The 17,774-nt window shown below is 43.3% G+C and overlaps 6 non-coding genes across 6 annotated transcripts; all 6 read left to right on the top strand.

Moving 5' to 3' along the window:
* Positions 1-1,117: 1,117 nt before the first annotated feature.
* TRNAK-CUU (transfer RNA lysine (anticodon CUU)) lies at positions 1,118-1,190 on the top strand. Its single transcript has one exon. It is a non-coding gene; the product is annotated as a tRNA-Lys (tRNA).
* A 342-nt stretch (positions 1,191-1,532) lies between these two features.
* Positions 1,533-1,605, top strand: TRNAA-AGC (transfer RNA alanine (anticodon AGC)). Its single transcript has one exon. It is a non-coding gene; the product is annotated as a tRNA-Ala (tRNA).
* A 1,403-nt stretch (positions 1,606-3,008) lies between these two features.
* TRNAK-CUU (transfer RNA lysine (anticodon CUU)) lies at positions 3,009-3,081 on the top strand. The gene has a single exon. It is a non-coding gene; the product is annotated as a tRNA-Lys (tRNA).
* A 314-nt stretch (positions 3,082-3,395) lies between these two features.
* TRNAK-CUU (transfer RNA lysine (anticodon CUU)) lies at positions 3,396-3,468 on the top strand. Its single transcript has one exon. It is a non-coding gene; the product is annotated as a tRNA-Lys (tRNA).
* A 6,844-nt stretch (positions 3,469-10,312) lies between these two features.
* TRNAK-CUU (transfer RNA lysine (anticodon CUU)) lies at positions 10,313-10,385 on the top strand. The gene has a single exon. It is a non-coding gene; the product is annotated as a tRNA-Lys (tRNA).
* A 3,622-nt stretch (positions 10,386-14,007) lies between these two features.
* TRNAK-CUU (transfer RNA lysine (anticodon CUU)) lies at positions 14,008-14,080 on the top strand. The gene has a single exon. It is a non-coding gene; the product is annotated as a tRNA-Lys (tRNA).
* Positions 14,081-17,774: the final 3,694 nt, after the last annotated feature.

Raw genomic sequence — 17,774 nt, 5'->3', positions numbered from 1 at the left:
TTGCTGGACTCTCATAATCTGGTGATTATTCTTGCATTAGACATGCAATAACTATCAAAAATGGTATCTCCCTTGGTTTCTCATTGGTGGGAAATTTAACTTCAAGATTAGGTAGGGTATGAGTCTAAATGAACACACCACAATATCACTCATATTCGAGTAGTAAACAGGCCAACCTGAACTGTAAAACATCCCATAAGTGGAGGTAAGGCATAAATTAGGAGTGAACTGAACACTGTTATGGGCAATTGGACTTCAAATAAAGTGTGGAAGGCAGTGAGGTTACTTTTTTCATGTTATGCAGATTTAACACACAGGGGAATTAGCTCAAATGGTAGAGTGCTCGCTTAGCATGCGAGAGGTAGCGGGAACGATGCCCGCATTCTCCATTATAAAATGTGCATACATTTTTTTTTTAACTTGTCATTGCCAAGGTCATTGCAGAGTAAGAACAGAAAAATCACAGATGGCTTTCAAATATGGTCTCATTATAACAACTAAAGTGGTTTAATCAAAAGGGTTCAGGTATTCTTTAGCATGTGAGAGGAATTTGAATTCTTATGCAATCTCAAAATGAAGTTCTCACAACTTCCGTTTTCATTTTCTCTTATTTTTTTTGACACTCTGTCCTCTGAAGGATGTATAAATCTGGCTTTCCTTGCAAAACAAGAGTAGAGGAATATCCAGGATTTGATTTTCTTCACAAAAAGTGATTGGTCTGCATACTGTCTTAAGGAGGGAGCCAGGCTAGCTCAGTCGGTAGAGCATGAGACTCTTAATCTCAGGGTCGTGGGTTCGAGGGCGAAAACGAGTAATTTTTGCCTGAATTTTGCATTGACTCTCATAATATGGAGAGTCCAGGAATGGATTTCCTTCATAAAAAATGATTAGTCTGCATACCATGCTCTCAGTCGGTAGAGCATGAGACTCTTAATCTCAGGGTCGTGGATTCGAGCCCCACGTTGGGCGAAAACGAGTAATTTTGCCTGAATATTGCATTGACTCTCATAATATGGAGATTAATCTTGCATTAGACTTGCAATAACTCCCAAAAATTGTCCAGGAATGGATTTCCTTCATAAAAAATGATTAGTCTGCATACCATCTTGAAGTGGGAGCCCGGCTAGCTCAGTCGGTAGAGCATGAGACTCTTAATCTCAGGGTCGTGGGTTCGAGCCCCACGTTGGGCGAAAATGAGTAATTTTTGCTGGATTATTGCATTGACTCTCATAATCTGGTGAATATTCTTGCATTAGACATGCAATAACTATCAGAAATGGTATTTCCCTTGGTTTCTCATTGGTGGGAAATTTAACTTCAAGATTAGCTAGGGTATGAGTCTAGATGAACACACCGCATTATCACTCATATTCGAGTAGTAAACAGGCCAACATGAACTGTAAAACATCCCATAAGTGGAGGTAAGGCATAAGTTAGCAGTGAACTTAACACTGTTATGGGCAATTGGACTTCAAATAAAGTGTGGAAGGCAGTGAGGTTACTTTTTTCATGTTATGCAGATTAAACACACAGGGGAGTTAGCTCAAATGGTAGAGCGCTCGCTTAGCATGCGAGAGGTAGCGGGATCGATGCCCGCATTCTCCATTATAAAATTTGCATACATTTTATTTTTAACTTGTCATTGCCCATGGTCATTGCAGAGTAAGAACAGAAAAATCACAGATGGCTTTCAAATATGGTCTCATTATAACAACTAAAGTGGTTTAATCAAAAGGGTTCAGGTATTCTTTAGCATGTGAGAGGAATTTGAATTCTTATGCAATCTCAAAATGAAGTTCTCACAACTTCCATTTTCATTTTCTCTTATTTTTTTTGACACTCTGTCCTCTGAAGGATGTATAAATCTGGCTTTCCTTGCAAAACAAGAGTAGAGGAATATCCAGGATTTCATTTTCTTCACAAAAAGGGATTGGTCTGCATACTGTCTTAAGGAGGGAACCCGGCTAGCTCAGTCAGTAGAGCATGAGACTCTTAATCTCAGGGTCGTGGGTTCGATCCTCACGTTGGGCAAAAATGAGTAATTTTTGCCTGAATATTGCATTGACTCTCATAATATGGAGATTAATCTTGCATTAGACATGCAATAACTCCCAAAAATTTTCCAGGAATGGATTTCCTTCATAAAAAATGATTAGTCTGCATACCATCTTGAAGTGGGAGCTCGGCTAGCTCAGTCGGTAGAGCATGAGACTCTTAATCTCAGGGTCGTGGGTTTGAACCCCACGTTGGGCCAAAATGAGTAATTTTTGCTGGACTCTCATAATCTGTTGATTATTCTTGCATTAGACATGCAATAACTATCAAAAATGGTATCTCCCTTGGTTTCTCATTGGTGGGAAATTTAACTTCAAGATTAGCTGGGGTATGAGTCTAGATGAACACACCGCAATATCACTAATATTCGAGTAGTAAACAGGCCAAGCTGAACTGTAAAACATCCCATAAGTGGAGGTAAGGCATAAGTTAGCAGTGAACTTAAGACTGTTATGGGCAATTGGACTTCAAATAAAGTGTGGAAGGCAGTGAGGTTACTTTTTTCATGTTATGCAGATTAAACACACAGGCGAATTAGCTCAAATGGTAGAGCGCTCGCTTAGCATGCGAGAGGTAGCGGGATCGATGCCCGCATTCTCCATTATAAAATTTGCATACATTTTATTTTTAACTTGTCATTGCCAAGATCATTGCAGAGTAAGAACAGAAAAATCACAGATGGCTTTCAAATATGGTCTCATTATAACAACTAAAGTGGTTTAATCAAAAGGGTGCAGGTATTCTTTAGCATGTGAGAGGAATTTGAATTCTTATGCAATCTCAAAATGAAGTTCTCACAAATTCCGTTTTCATTTTCTCTTATTTTTTTTGACACTCTGTCCTCTGAAGGATGTATAAATCTGGCTTTCCTTGCAAAACAAGAGTAGAGGAATATCCAGGATTTGATTTTCTTCACACAAAGGGATTGGTCTGCATACTGTCTTGAGGAGGGAGCCCGGCTAGCTCAGTCGGTAGAGCATGAGACTCTTAATCTCAGGGTCGTGGGTTCGAGCCCCACGTTGGGCGAAAACGAGTAATTTTTGCCTGAATTTTGCATTGACTCTCATAATATGGAGAGTCCAGGAATGGATTTCCTTCATAAAAAATGATTAGTCTGCATACCATGCTCTCAGTCGGTAGAGCATGAGACTCTTAATCTCAGGGTCGTGGGTTCGAGCCCCACGTTGGGCGAAAACGAGTAATTTTTGCCTGAATATTGCATTGACTCTCATAATATGGAGATTAATCTTGCATTAGACCTGCAATAACTCCCAAAAATTGTCCAGGAATGGATTTCCTTCATAAAAAATGATTAGTCTGCATACCATCTTGAAGTGGGAGCCCGGCTAGCTCAGTCGGTAGAGCATGAGACTCTTAATCTCAGGGTCGTGGGTTCGAGCCCCACGTTGGGCGAAAATGAGTAATTTTTGCTGGATTATTGCATTGACTCTCATAATCTGGTGAATATTCTTGCATTAGACATGCAATAACTATCAGAAATGGTATTTCCCTTGGTTTCTCATTGGTGGGAAATTTAACTTCAAGATTAGCTAGGGTATGAGTCTAGATGAACACACCGCATTATCACTCATATTCGAGTAGTAAACAGGCCAACCTGAACTGTAAAACATCCCATAAGTGGAGGTAAGGCATAAGTTAGGAGTGAACTTAACACTGTTATGGGCTATTGGACTTCAAATAAAGTGTGGAAGGCAGTAAGGTTACTTTTTTCATGTTATGCAGATTAAACACACACGGGAATTAGCTCAAATGGTAGAGCGCTCGCTTCGCATGCGAGAGGTAGCGGGATCGATGCCCGCATTCTCCATTATAAAATTTGCATACATTTTATTTTTAACTTGTCATTGCCAAGGTCATTGCAGAGTAAGAACAAAAAAATCACAGATGGCTTTCAAATATGGTCTCATTATAACAACTAAAGTGGTTTAATCAAAAGGGTTCAGGTATTCTTTAGCATGTGAGAGGAATTTGAATTCTTATGCAATCTCAAAATGAAGTTCTCACAACTTCCATTTTCATTTTCTCTAATTTTTTCTGACACTCTGTCCTCTGAAGGATGTATAAATCTGGCTTTCCTTGCAAAACAAGAGTAGAGGAATATCCAGGATTTGATTTTCTTCACAAAAAGGGATTGGTCTGCATATTATCATAAGGAGGGAGCCCGGCTAGCTCAGTCGATAGAGCATGAGACTCTTAATCTCAGGGTCGTGGGTTCGAGCCCCACGTTGGGCGAAAATGAGTAATTTTTGCTGGACTCTCATAATCTGGTGATTATTCTTGCATTAGACATGCAATAACTATCAAAAATAATATCTCCCTTGGTTTCTCATTGGTGGGAAATTTAACTTCAAGATTAGGTAGGGTATGAGTCTAGATGAACACACCACAATATCACTCATATTCGAGTAGTAAACAGGCCAACCTGAACTGTACAACATCCCATAAGTGGAGGTAAGGCATAAGTTAGGAGTGAACTGAACACTGTTATGGGCAATTGGACTTCAAATAAAGTGTGGAAGGCAGTAAGGTTACTTTTTTCATGTTATGCAGATTAAACACACAGGGGAATTAGCTCAAATGGTAGAGCGCTCGCTTAGCATGCGAGAGGTAGCGGGATCGATGCCTGCATTCTCCATTATAAAATTTGCATACATTTTATTTTTAACTTGTCATTGCCAAGGTCATTGCAGAGTAAGAACAGAAAAATCACAGATGGCTTTCAAATATGGTCTCATTATAACAACTAAAGGGGTTTAATCAAAAGGGTTCAGGTATTCTTTAGCATGTGAGAGGAATTTGAATTCTTATGCAATCTCAAAATGAAGTTCTCACAACTTCCATTTTAATTTTCTCTTATTTTTTTGACACTCTGTCCTCTGAAGGATGTATAAATCTGGCTTTCCTAGCAAAACAAGAGTAGAGGAATATCCAGGATTTGATTTTCTTCACAAAAAAGGATTGGTTTGCATACTGTCTTAAGGAGGCAACCTGGCTAGCTCAGTCGGTAGAGTATGAGACTCTTAATCTCAGGGTTGTGGGTTCGAGCCCCACGTTGGGTTAAAATGAGTAATTTTTGCCTGAATATTGCATTGACTCTCATAATATGGAGATTAATCTTGCATTAGACATGCAATAACTCCCAAAAATTGTCCAGGAATGGATTTCCTTCATAAAAAATGATTAGTCTGCATACCATCTTGAAGTGGGAGCCTGGCTAGCTCAGTCGGTAGAGCATGAGACTCTTAATCGCAGGGTCGTGGGTTCGAGCCCCACGTTGGGTGAAAATGAGTACTTTTTGCTGGACTCTCATAATCTGGTGATTATTCTTGCATTAGACATGCAATAACTATCAAAAATATTATCTCCCTTGGTTTCTCATTGGTGGGAAATTTAACTTCAAGATTAGGTGGGGTATGAGTCTAGATGAACACACCACAATATCACTCATATTCGAGTAGTAAACAGGCCAACCTGAACTGTACAACATCCCATAAGTGGAGGTAAGGCATAAGTTAGGAGTGAACTGAACACTGTTATGGGCAATTGGACTTCAAATAAAGTGTGGAAGGCAGTGAGGTTACTTTTTTCATGTTATGCAGATTAAACACACAGGGGAATTAGCTCAAATGGTAGAGCGCTCGCTTAGCATGCGAGAGGTAGCGGGATCAATGCCCGCATTCTCCATTATAAAATTTGCCTACATTTTATTTTTAACTTGTCATTGCCAAGGTCATTGCAGAGTAAGAACAGAAAAATCACGGATGGCTTTCAAATATGGTCTCATTATAACAACTAAAGTGGTTTAATCAAAAGGGATCAGGTATTCTTTAGCTTGTGAGAGGAATTTGAATTCTTATGCAATCTCAAAAGGAAGTTCTCACAACTTCCGTTTTCATTTTCTCTTATTTTTTTTGACACTCTGTCCTCTGAAGGATGTATAAATCTGGCTTTCCTTGCAAAACAAGAGTAGAGGAATATCCAGGATTTGATTTTCTTCACAAAAAGGGATTGGTCTGCATACTGTCTTAAGGAGGGAGCCCGGCTAGCTCAGTCGGTAGAGCATGAGACTCTTAATCTCAGGGTCGTGGGTTCGAGCCCCACGTTGGGTGAAAACGAGTAATTTTTGCCTGAATATTGCATTGACTCTCATAATATGGAGATTAATCTTGCATTAGACCTGCAATAACTCCCATAAATTGTCCAGGAATGGATTTCCTTCTTATAAAATGATTAGTCTGCATACCATCTTGAAGTGGGAGCCAGGCTAGCTCAGTCGGTAGAGCATGAGACTCTTAATCTTAGGGTCGTGGGTTCGAGCCCCACGTTGGGCGAAAACGAGTAAGTTTTGCCTGAATATTGCATTGACTCTCATAATATGGAGATTAATCTTGCATTAGACATGCAATAACTCCCAAAAATTGTCCAGGAATGGATTTCCTCCATAAAAAATGATTAGTCTGCATACCATCTTGAAGTGGGAGCCTGGCTAGCTCAGTCGGTAGAGCATGAGACTCTTAATCTCGGGGTCGTGGGTTTGAGCCCCACGGTGGGCGAAAATGAGTAATTTTTGCTGGACTCTCATAATCTGGTGATTATTCTTGCATTAGACATGCAATAACTATCAAAAATGGTATCTCCCTTGGTTTCTCATTGGTGGGAAATGTAACTTCAAGATTAGGTAGGGTATGAGTCTAGATGAACACACCACAATATCACTCATATTCGAGTAGTAAACAGGCCAACCTGAACTGTAAAACATCCCATAAGTGGAGGTAAGGCATAAATTAGGAGTGAACTGAACACTGTTATGGGCAATTGGACTTCAAATAAAGTGTGGAAGGCAGTGAGGTTACTTTTTTCATGTTATGCAGATTTAACACACAGGGGAATTAGCTCAAATGGTAGAGCGCTCGCTTAGCATGCGAGAGGTAGTGGGATCGATGCCCGCATTCTCCATTATAAAATTTGCATACATTTTATTTTTAACTTGTCATTGCCAAGGTCATTGCAGAGTAAGAACAGAAAAATCACAGATGGCTTTCAAATATGGTCTCATTATAACAACTAAAGTGGTTTAATCAAAAGGGTTCAGGTATTCTTTAGCATGTGAGAGGAATTTGAATTCTTATGCAATCTCAAAATGAAGTTCTCACAACTTCCGTTTTCATTTTCTCTTATTTTTTTTGACACTCTGTCCTCTGAAGGATGTATAAATCTGGCTTTCCTTGCAAAACAAGAGTAGAGGAATATCCAGGATTTGATTTTCTTCACAAAAAGGGATTGGTCTGCATACTGTCTTAAGGAGGGAACCCGGCTAGCTCAGTCGGTAGAGCATGAGACTCTTAATGTCAGGGTCGTGTGTTCGAGCCCCACCTTGGGCAAAAATGAGTAATTTTTGCTGGACTCTCATAATCTGGTGATTATTCTTGCATTAGACATGCAATAACTATCAAAAATGGTATCTCCCTTGGTTTCTCATTGGTGGGAAATTTAACTTCAAGATTAGGTAGGGTATGAGTCTAGATGAACACACCACAATATCACTCATATTCGAGTAGTAAACAGGCCAACCTGAACTGTAAAACATCCCATAAGTGGAGGTAAGGCATAAGTTAGGAGTGAACTGAACTCTGTTATGGGCAATTGGACTTCAAATAAAGTGTGGAAGGCAGTAAGGTTACTTTTTTCATGTTATGCAGATTAAACACACAGGGAAATTAGCTCAAATGGTAGAGAGCTCGCTTAGCATGCGAGAGGTAGCGGGATCGATGCCCGAACTCTCCATTATAAAATTTGCATACAATTTAATTGTAACTTGTCATTGTCAAGGTCATTGCAGAGTAAGAACAGAAAAATCACAGATGGCTTTCAAATATGGTCTCATTATAACAACTAAAGTGGTTTAATCAAAAGGGTTCAGGTATTCTTTAGCATGTGAGAGGAATTTGAATTCTTATGCAATCTCAAAATGAAGTTCTCACAACTTCCGTTTTCATTGTCTCTTATTTTTTTTGACACTCTGTCCTCTGAAGGATGTATAAATCTGGCTTTCCTTGCAAAACAAGAGTAGAGGAATATCCAGGATTTGATTTTCTTCACAAAAAGGGATTGGTCTGCATACTGTCTTAAGGAGGGAGCCCGGCTAGCTCAGTCGGTAGAGCATGAGACTCTTAATCTCAGGGTCGTGGGTTCGAGCCCCACGTTGGGTGAAAACGAGTAATTTTTGCCTGAATATTGCATTGACTCTCATAATATGGAGATTAATCTTGCATTAGACCTGCAATAACTCCCATAAATTGTCCAGGAATGGATTTCCTTCTTATAAAATGATTAGTCTGCATACCATCTTGAAGTGGGAGCCAGGCTAGCTCAGTCGATAGAGCATGAGACTCTTAATCTTAGGGTCGTGGGTTCGAGCCCCACGTTGGGCGAAAACGAGTAAGTTTTGCCTGAATATTGCATTGACTCTCATAATATGGAGATTAATCTTGCATTAGACATGCAATAACTCCCAAAAATTGTCCAGGAATGGATTTCCTCCATAAAAAATGATTAGTCTGCATACCATCTTGAAGTGGGAGCCTGGCTAGCTCAGTCGGTAGAGCATGAGACTCTTAATCTCGGGGTCGTGGGTTTGAGCCCCACGGTGGGCGAAAATGAGTAATTTTTGCTGGACTCTCATAATCTGGTGATTATTCTTGCATTAGACATGCAATAACTATCAAAAATGGTATCTCCCTTGGTTTCTCATTGGTGGGAAATGTAACTTCAAGATTAGGTAGGGTATGAGTCTAGATGAACACACCACAATATCACTCATATTCGAGTAGTAAACAGGCCAACCTGAACTGTAAAACATCCCATAAGTGGAGGTAAGGCATAAATTAGGAGTGAACTGAACACTGTTATGGGCAATTGGACTTCAAATAAAGTGTGGAAGGCAGTGAGGTTACTTTTTTCATGTTATGCAGATTTAACACACAGGGGAATTAGCTCAAATGGTAGAGCGCTCGCTTAGCATGCGAGAGGTAGTGGGATCGATGCCCGCATTCTCCATTATAAAATTTGCATACATTTTATTTTTAACTTGTCATTGCCAAGGTCATTGCAGAGTAAGAACAGAAAAATCACAGATGGCTTTCAAATATGGTCTCATTATAACAACTAAAGTGGTTTAATCAAAAGGGTTCAGGTATTCTTTAGCATGTGAGAGGAATTTGAATTCTTATGCAATCTCAAAATGAAGTTCTCACAACTTCCGTTTTCATTTTCTCTTATTTTTTTTGACACTCTGTCCTCTGAAGGATGTATAAATCTGGCTTTCCTTGCAAAACAAGAGTAGAGGAATATCCAGGATTTGATTTTCTTCACAAAAAGGGATTGGTCTGCATACTGTCTTAAGGAGGGAACCCGGCTAGCTCAGTCGGTAGAGCATGAGACTCTTAATGTCAGGGTCGTGTGTTCGAGCCCCACCTTGGGCAAAAATGAGTAATTTTTGCTGGACTCTCATAATCTGGTGATTATTCTTGCATTAGACATGCAATAACTATCAAAAATGGTATCTCCCTTGGTTTCTCATTGGTGGGAAATTTAACTTCAAGATTAGGTAGGGTATGAGTCTAGATGAACACACCACAATATCACTCATATTCGAGTAGTAAACAGGCCAACCTGAACTGTAAAACATCCCATAAGTGGAGGTAAGGCATAAGTTAGGAGTGAACTGAACTCTGTTATGGGCAATTGGACTTCAAATAAAGTGTGGAAGGCAGTAAGGTTACTTTTTTCATGTTATGCAGATTAAACACACAGGGAAATTAGCTCAAATGGTAGAGAGCTCGCTTAGCATGCGAGAGGTAGCGGGATCGATGCCCGAACTCTCCATTATAAAATTTGCATACAATTTAATTGTAACTTGTCATTGTCAAGGTCATTGCAGAGTAAGAACAGAAAAATCACAGATGGCTTTCAAATATGGTCTCATTATAACAACTAAAGTGGTTTAATCAAAAGGGTTCAGGTATTCTTTAGCATGTGAGAGGAATTTGAATTCTTATGCAATCTCAAAATGAAGTTCTCACAACTTCCGTTTTCATTGTCTCTTATTTTTTTTGACACTCTGTCCTCTGAAGGATGTATAAATCTGGCTTTCCTTGCAAAACAAGAGTAGAGGAATATCCAGGATTTGATTTTCTTCACAAAAAGGGATTGGTCTGCATACTGTCTTAAGGAGGGAGCCCGGCTAGCTCAGTCGGTAGAGCATGAGACTCTTAATCTCAGGGTCGTGGGTTCGAGCCCCACGTTGGGCGAAAATGAGTAATTTTTGCTGGACTCTCATAATCTGGTGATTATTCTTGCATTAGACATGCAATAACTATCTAAAATGGTATCTTCCTTGGTTTCTCATTGGTGGGAAATTTAACTTCAAGATTAGGTAGGGTATGAGTCTAGATGAACACACCACAATATCACTCATATTCGAGTAGTAAACAGGCCAACCTGAACTGTAAAATGTTTGATGTTTGATGTTTGTTGGTTTTTGTATAGCGCACATACAATCCATGGAGCATCTTGGCGCTGCTGATTTCACTGCAAAGATGAAATATTTGGGGATGGTAGCTGAGCTGTAGATGTCCTTAGATTAGAGTCTTACATTTTGCATCAGATAATCCGTAGATCAATGTTTTTAGAAGTTTTTTATAGATTTTTTCTGATGGTGATGCTCTAAGTTTAGCTGGAAGGGCATTCCAGGCCTTGGCGCCTAGGACTGCTAGGGATTTGCCACCCTTGGTGGTCCGTCGAAACTTGGGTATGGTCATTAGATTAGCAGTGGCTGATCTAAGTTCCCTATTTGGGAGGTATCTGTGAAATTTGGTTGACAGATTTTTGGGTCCGCATTTATGAAAGCCTCTGTATGTGATCAGAAGGACTTTGAATAGTATCCGTTTTTGGATGGGGAGCCAGTGCAACGCATTCAGAGCAGCTGATGCGGATGATCTCCTAGGCCATCTTAAGACAAGCCGGGCCGCCGCATTTTGAATCATTTGCAGTTTGTGCAGGATAGATTTAGCTGCTCCTGCGTACAAACTGTTGCAGTAATCGTTTCATCCCATAAGTGGAGGTAAGGCATAAGTTAGGAGTGAACTGAACACTGTTATGGGCAATTGGACTTCAAATAAAGTGTGGAAGGCAGTGAGGTTACTTTTTTCATGTTATGCAGATTAAACACACAGGGAAATTAGCTCAAATGGTAGAGCGCTCGCTTAGCATGCGAAAGGTAGAGGGATCGATGCCCGCATTCTCCATTATAAAATGTGCATACATTTTATTTTTAACTTGTCATTGCCAAGGTCATTGCAGAGTAAGAACAGAAAAATCACAGATGGGTTTCAAATATGGTCTCATTATAATAACTAAAGTGGTTTAATCAAAAGGGTTCAGGTATTCTTTAGCATGTGAGAGGAATTTGAATTCTTATGCAATCTCAAAATGAAGTTCTCACAACTTCCATTTTCATTTTCTCTTATTTTTTTGACACTCTGTCCTCTGAAGGATGTATAAATCTGTCTTTCCTTGCAAAACAAGAGTACAGGAATATCCAGGATTTGATTTTCTTCACAAAAAGGGATTGGTCTGCATACTGTCTTAAGGAGGGAACCCGGCTAGCTCAGTCGGTATAGCATGAGACTCTTAATCTCAGGGTCGTGCGTTCGAGCCCCACGATGGGTGAAAACGAGTAATTATTGCCTGAATATTGCATTGACTCTCATAATATGGAGATTAATCTTGCATTAGACATGCAATAACTCCCGAAAATTGTCCAGGAATGGATTTCCTTCATAAAAAATTATTAGTCTGCATATCATCTTGAAGTGGGAGCCCGGCTAGCTCAGTCGGTAGAGCATGAGACCCTTAATCTCAGGGTCGTGGGTTCGAGCCCCACATTGGGCGAAAATGAGTAATTTTTGCTGGATTATTGCATTGACTCTCATAATCTGGTGAATATTCTTGCATTAGACATGCAATACCTATCAGAAACGGTATCTCCCTTGGTTTCTCATTGGTGGGAAATTTTACTTCAAGATTAGCTAGGGTATGAGTCTAGATGAACACACCGCAATATCACTCATATTCGAGTAGTAAACAGGCCAACCTGAACTGTAAAACATCCCATAAGTGGAGGTAAGGCATAAGTTAGGAGTGAACTTAACACTGTTATGGGCAATTGGACTTCAAATAAAGTGTGGAAGGCAGTAAGGTTACTTTTTTCATGTTATGCAGATTTAACACACAGGGGAATTAGCTCAAATGGTAGAGTGCTCGCTTAGCATGCGAGAGGTAGTGGGAACGATGCCCGCATTCTCCATTATAAAATGTGCATACATTTTTTTTTTAACTTGTCATTGCCAAGGTCATTGCAGAGTAAGAACAGAAAAATCACAGATGGCTTTCAAATATGGTCTCATTATAACAACTAAAGTGGTTTAATCAAAAGGGTTCAGGTATTCTTTAGCATGTGAGAGGAATTTGAATTCTTATGCAATCTCAAAATGAAGTTCTCACAACTTCCATTTTCATTTTCTCTTATTTTTTTTGACACTCTGTCCTCTGAAGGAAGTATAAATCTGGATTTCCTTGCAAAACAAGAGTAGAGGAATATCCAGGATTTGATTTTCTTCACAAAAAGAGACTCTTACTCTCAGGGTCGTGGGTTCGAGCCCCACGTTGGGCGAAAACGAGTAATTTTTGCCTGAATATTGCATTGACTCTCATAATATGGAGATTAATCTTGCATTAGACATGCAATAACTCCCAAAAATTGTCCAGGAATGGATTTCCTTCATAAAAAATGATTAGTCTGCATACCATTTTGAAGTGGGAGCCCGGCTAGCTCAGTCGGTAGAGCATGAGACTCTTAATCTCAGGGTCGTGGGTTTGAGCCCCACGTTGGGCGATAATGAGTAATTTTTGCTGGACTCTCATAATCTGGTGATTATTCTTGCATTAGACATGCAATAACTATCAAAAATGGTATCTCCCTTGGTTTCTCATTGGTGGGAAATTTAACTTCAAGATTAGGTAGGGTATGAGTCTAAATGAACACACCACAATATCACTCATATTCGAGTAGTAAACAGGCCAACCTGAACTGTAAAACATCCCATAAGTGGAGGTAAGGCATAAATTAGGAGTGAACTGAACACTGTTATGGGCAATTGGACTTCAAATAAAGTGTGGAAGGCAGTGAGGTTACTTTTTTCATGTTATGCAGATTTAACACACAGGGGAATTAGCTCAAATGGTAGAGTGCTCGCTTAGCATGCGAGAGGTAGTGGGAACGATGCCCGCATTCTCCATTATAAAATGTGCATACATTTTTTTTTTAACTTGTCATTGCCAAGGTCATTGCAGAGTAAGAACAGAAAAATCACAGATGGCTTTCAAATATGGTCTCATTATAACAACTAAAGTGGTTTAATCAAAAGGGTTCAGGTATTCTTTAGCATGTGAGAGGAATTTGAATTCTTATGCAATCTCAAAATGAAGTTCTCACAACTTCCGTTTTCATTTTCTCTTATTTTTTTTGACACTCTGTCCTCTGAAGGATGTATAAATCTGGCTTTCCTTGCAAAACAAGAGTAGAGGAATATCCAGGATTTGATTTTCTTCACAAAAAGGGATTGGTCTGCATACTGTCTTAAGGAGTGAGCCAGGCTAGCTCAGTCGGTAGAGCACGAGACTCTTAATCTCAGGGTCGTGGGTTTGAGCCCCACGTTGGGCGAAAACGAGTAATTTTTGCCTGAATATTGCATTGACTCTCATAATATTGAGATTAATCTTGCATTAGACCTGCAATAACTCCCAAAAATTGTCCAGGAATGAATTTCCTTCATAAAAAATGATTAGTCTGCATACCATCTTGAAGTGGGAGCCCGGCTAGCTCAGTCGGTAGAGCATGAGACTCTTAATCTCAAGGTCGTGGGTTCGAGCCCCACGTTGGGCGAAAATGAGTAATTTTTGCTGGATTATTGCATTGACTCTCATAATCTGGTGAATATTCTTGCATTAGACATGCAATAACTATCAGAAATGGTATCTCCCTTGGTTTCTCATTGGTGGGAAATTTAACTTCAAGATTAGCTAAGGTGAGGGAGGAGCTTCGCGGGCAACCAAGATGGCCGCGTAAGCTCGGAGCTCCGCGGACCTTCCGATCCTCCGCAACTATCCTGCTCGTAATCCTGATCCACGAGGGTGGATACTCTTTGCTGGTGGCTACCTGAGGCGAGCACCGTTTTCAGAACTCAAATCGGTGTCTCCTACGCGGAGCTACGTTGAGTGGGACTCCGTGCCAGCTCGGTGCCATTGTCTCTGCGGACTCCGCTACCACGTCTTGCTGAACTGCGGAGTGCCAGCCTGCTTTCGTCACCGGAGAAGTGTGCTGGACGACGGTGCTAGCTGGACGGCGAAGCACACCTGGAACTGTCTCCCGCTGACGTCCCGGACACCATTCCGGGTATCTGGGCTTGGACTTGCCTGGCATAGCCCTTTGTTCTTTGAGACCTAACATGGCGGGCAAGGGGGACCTCGACAAGCCGTCTAATAGAGGAGGGCGCAATAAACCGCAACAACAGCAGCAGAATCGGATTGAGCGCTACACTCAGCTGAAAACACCGCCTGCTACAGGTCCCTCTGCCAAGGGCATCCTACACTCGGGCTCGCCGGACGGCTCTGAGCCCACTTTGACCGACATTTTGGGAGCCATCACTAATTTCCGGGCAGACATGCAGCAACAGCATGAAGTCCTCACACACAAGGTGGATGGCATGGCCGTTGATTTGTCCCTCATCAGAGCCGACCTGGGCAAGACTAATGACAGGGTCAAGAATCTGGACATTAAGACGGCCAGTCTCACAGAAGACGTTTCGGACATGCAAACTGAGGTCCGGAACCTGCAGAGGACGGCGGAGCACTTCGCGAAGCGGCTGGATGATTTCGAAAGCCGGGCCAGGCGGCAGAACGTCCGCATTGTCGGCGTACCGGAGGGTTCGGAGGAGGCGGCGACGGACCTCCTCGTTGAAGATTTGATCAGAACACATCTTCCCCCGCCTGGCCTCAGTAACTTTTTCTCGGTGGAGCGTGCCCACCGGGTACCGGGTGGCCCGCCGAAGACTGGCGTGGCGCCTAGACCCATCGTGGCCCGGCTGCTTAACTTTCGCGACAGGGATGCCATCCTGCAGGCCTCCAGGCGCCATGGCCCTCTTAAATTTCAGAACGCTGATGTCCATTTCTACCCTGATTTCACCAGGACAGTGCAGCGACAGCGCCAAAGCTATTCTGGGGTGAAGCGACGGCTACGGGACCTGGGCCTTAAGTATTCCATGATGTTCCCTGCTAAGCTCCGGATCGAATACGAGGGCCGTGCCCTGTTCTTCGACTTCGCCGAGAACGTCAGTGACTGGCTGGACACTCTACCACCGCGCCGAGAAGCACAGGAGGACCACGAGGGTGGCGTGGCTGGCGGCCCGGACCCATGAGACTTGGTTCTGTAATGGGTGACTAAATGACTCTCTTGCTTGCCTCGGGGGCTATCCAATGTCGCTCTTAGTTGCCGTATTATCTTTTCTGTCAGTACATGGAGGGTGGCGGGAGGTGTTCGCGGAGAGTCCTTACTCCCCTGGGTGTCTTTTTGTAGAGTAGTTATGGGGCGACAGGCACACTGCTGGTTGGGGGGGCTTTTTAGTCACATGCAGGGGTGCAGGGTGGGGGGTGCAGTTTCGTGGGGTTTGTTACTTGTTTGTTCTATTTCTCTTTCTTCTTTAAGGCAATGGACTGTGTGTTTTGCTGAACAATGTATGATCGGGTCGAACGGAGTCGGGTGGGGCGGGTTGCTTGGGGATGGGGGGTAGGAAACTAAAAGTGCTTAGCTGGAATGTCAATGGCTTGGGTGATAGGGTCAAGAGAGGGGTGGTGCTCCAGCTGATAAAAAGGAACATGCCTGATGTGGTTTTATTGCAGGAAACGCACTTAGTGGGCAACTCTTGTAGGGCCCTGAATCGCAAGGGTTACAAAATGGTCGCCCACTCTGGGTTCTCTTCGGGCTCCCGAGGGGCGGGCGTCCTTGTACGTGCCTCCCTTCCGCTTGAGATAGACGTCACCCTGCTAGATGGTAGGGGGCGTTACGCAGCTGTGGCGGGGAGGTGGGAGGGGCGTTCCCTGGCCCTGTTGTCGGTTTATGTTCCCCCTGGTCTCCAGTCTAGCACCTTCCGGGACCTTGGTGGCGCCATTTTGTCTCTGCCCTCGGGCCTGCTGATCCTAGGGGGGGACTTCAATTCAGTCTGCTCTGGTACCCTGGATCGTCAGCCACCGAGAGACCTCCCGGGTTCCCAAACGTGGCTGCCGACCTTCCTTGACTCTATGGGCCTGGTGGACTGTTGGCGACTTTTACATCCGGCGCTTCGCCAGTTTTCGTTCCTCTCCGGTGCCCATGGAAGCCTGTCCCGCTTGGACTATGTCCTCACCCTTGCGGCGCAATCGCCTGCCATTTCTGAGGCGCGTTTCTTGGCAAGGGGCATTTCCGACCACTCGCCGTTGTGGATCTCCTTTGACTTCGGTGTCCTTTTGTCCAGCCGCCCGGCAGCCGTAAATCCTTGGTATTTCCGCAACCACAACATGCGAGCGCTGCTGGCCAAGGCCATCGCCTTATATTTTACAGAAAATACTGGATCAGTGAGCTCTGCGGTCACCCTTTGGGAGGCCTTTAAAGCGGTGCTGCGGGGTGAGGCCTTGGCTCTCATCGCGACGGCCAAGAGAACTCGTGATGCGGATCTCCTGCAAGTGGAGGAGGAGGTCTTGGACCTCGAGTCCCGTCTGGGGCCCGAGCCCGAACCCGCCCTCCTGCATGAACTCTCTCTGAAGCAATCGGAGTATCACGATCTTGCTACGAATGCAGCTCTGCTCTTAGCGAAAGAGCAGCAAGGCCGCATTTATGACGTCGGGGACAAGGCTGGTAAATTGCTGGCCTGGCTGGACAGGCGGGAGATGGCGAGCCGAGTGGTTCCGGAGATCCTGTGCGAGGACGGAGTGGTGGTTACTGATCCGAGCGCCATCGCCGAGTCCTTTGCTGACTATTTCCGGGGGGTCTACACCTCCGGGTCAGATCGCTCCGAGGCCGACTCGGCTGACTTCCTCTCGGCGATAGACCTTCCTTGCCTCTCTGAGGAAGACAGGGTGGACATTGATCGGGACATCACTGCGGACGAGATCGCCTTGGCGATCCGTGCTTTGCGTACGGGTAAAGCAACCGGACCCAATGGCATACCGGTTGAACTATATAAGATCCGGCCGGATGTGATCTCTCCCCACTTGAAAGACATGTTCCTCCGCGCCCGTGAGGATGGCGTCTTCCCCCTGGACCAACGACTGGCCACTATTGTGGTTATTCACAAGGTTGGCAAGCCGCGAGATGTTTGTAGGTCTTACCGCCCTATTTCTCTCCTCAACGCCGAACCCAAGATCCTGGCCAAACTGTTGGCTACTCGGTTGGTTGGGGTTATTAGCGACCTGGTGCACCCGGATCAGTCCGGTTTCATACCCCGCCGTAATACTGCCCTTAACCTGAGACGCTTGCATGGCGTTATGGCCAGAGTCCACGCCCTCACGGAACCGGCGGTGCTGGCCTCCCTTGATGCCACAATGGC

The sequence above is a fragment of the Lissotriton vulgaris genome, chromosome 1_1, assembly GCF_964263255.1.
Source record: "Lissotriton vulgaris chromosome 1_1, aLisVul1.2, whole genome shotgun sequence".
Lineage (NCBI taxonomy): Eukaryota > Metazoa > Chordata > Amphibia > Caudata > Salamandridae > Lissotriton > Lissotriton vulgaris.
The sequence above is the reverse complement of the archived record's forward strand: the minus strand, read 5'-3'. Positions and strand labels throughout refer to the sequence as shown.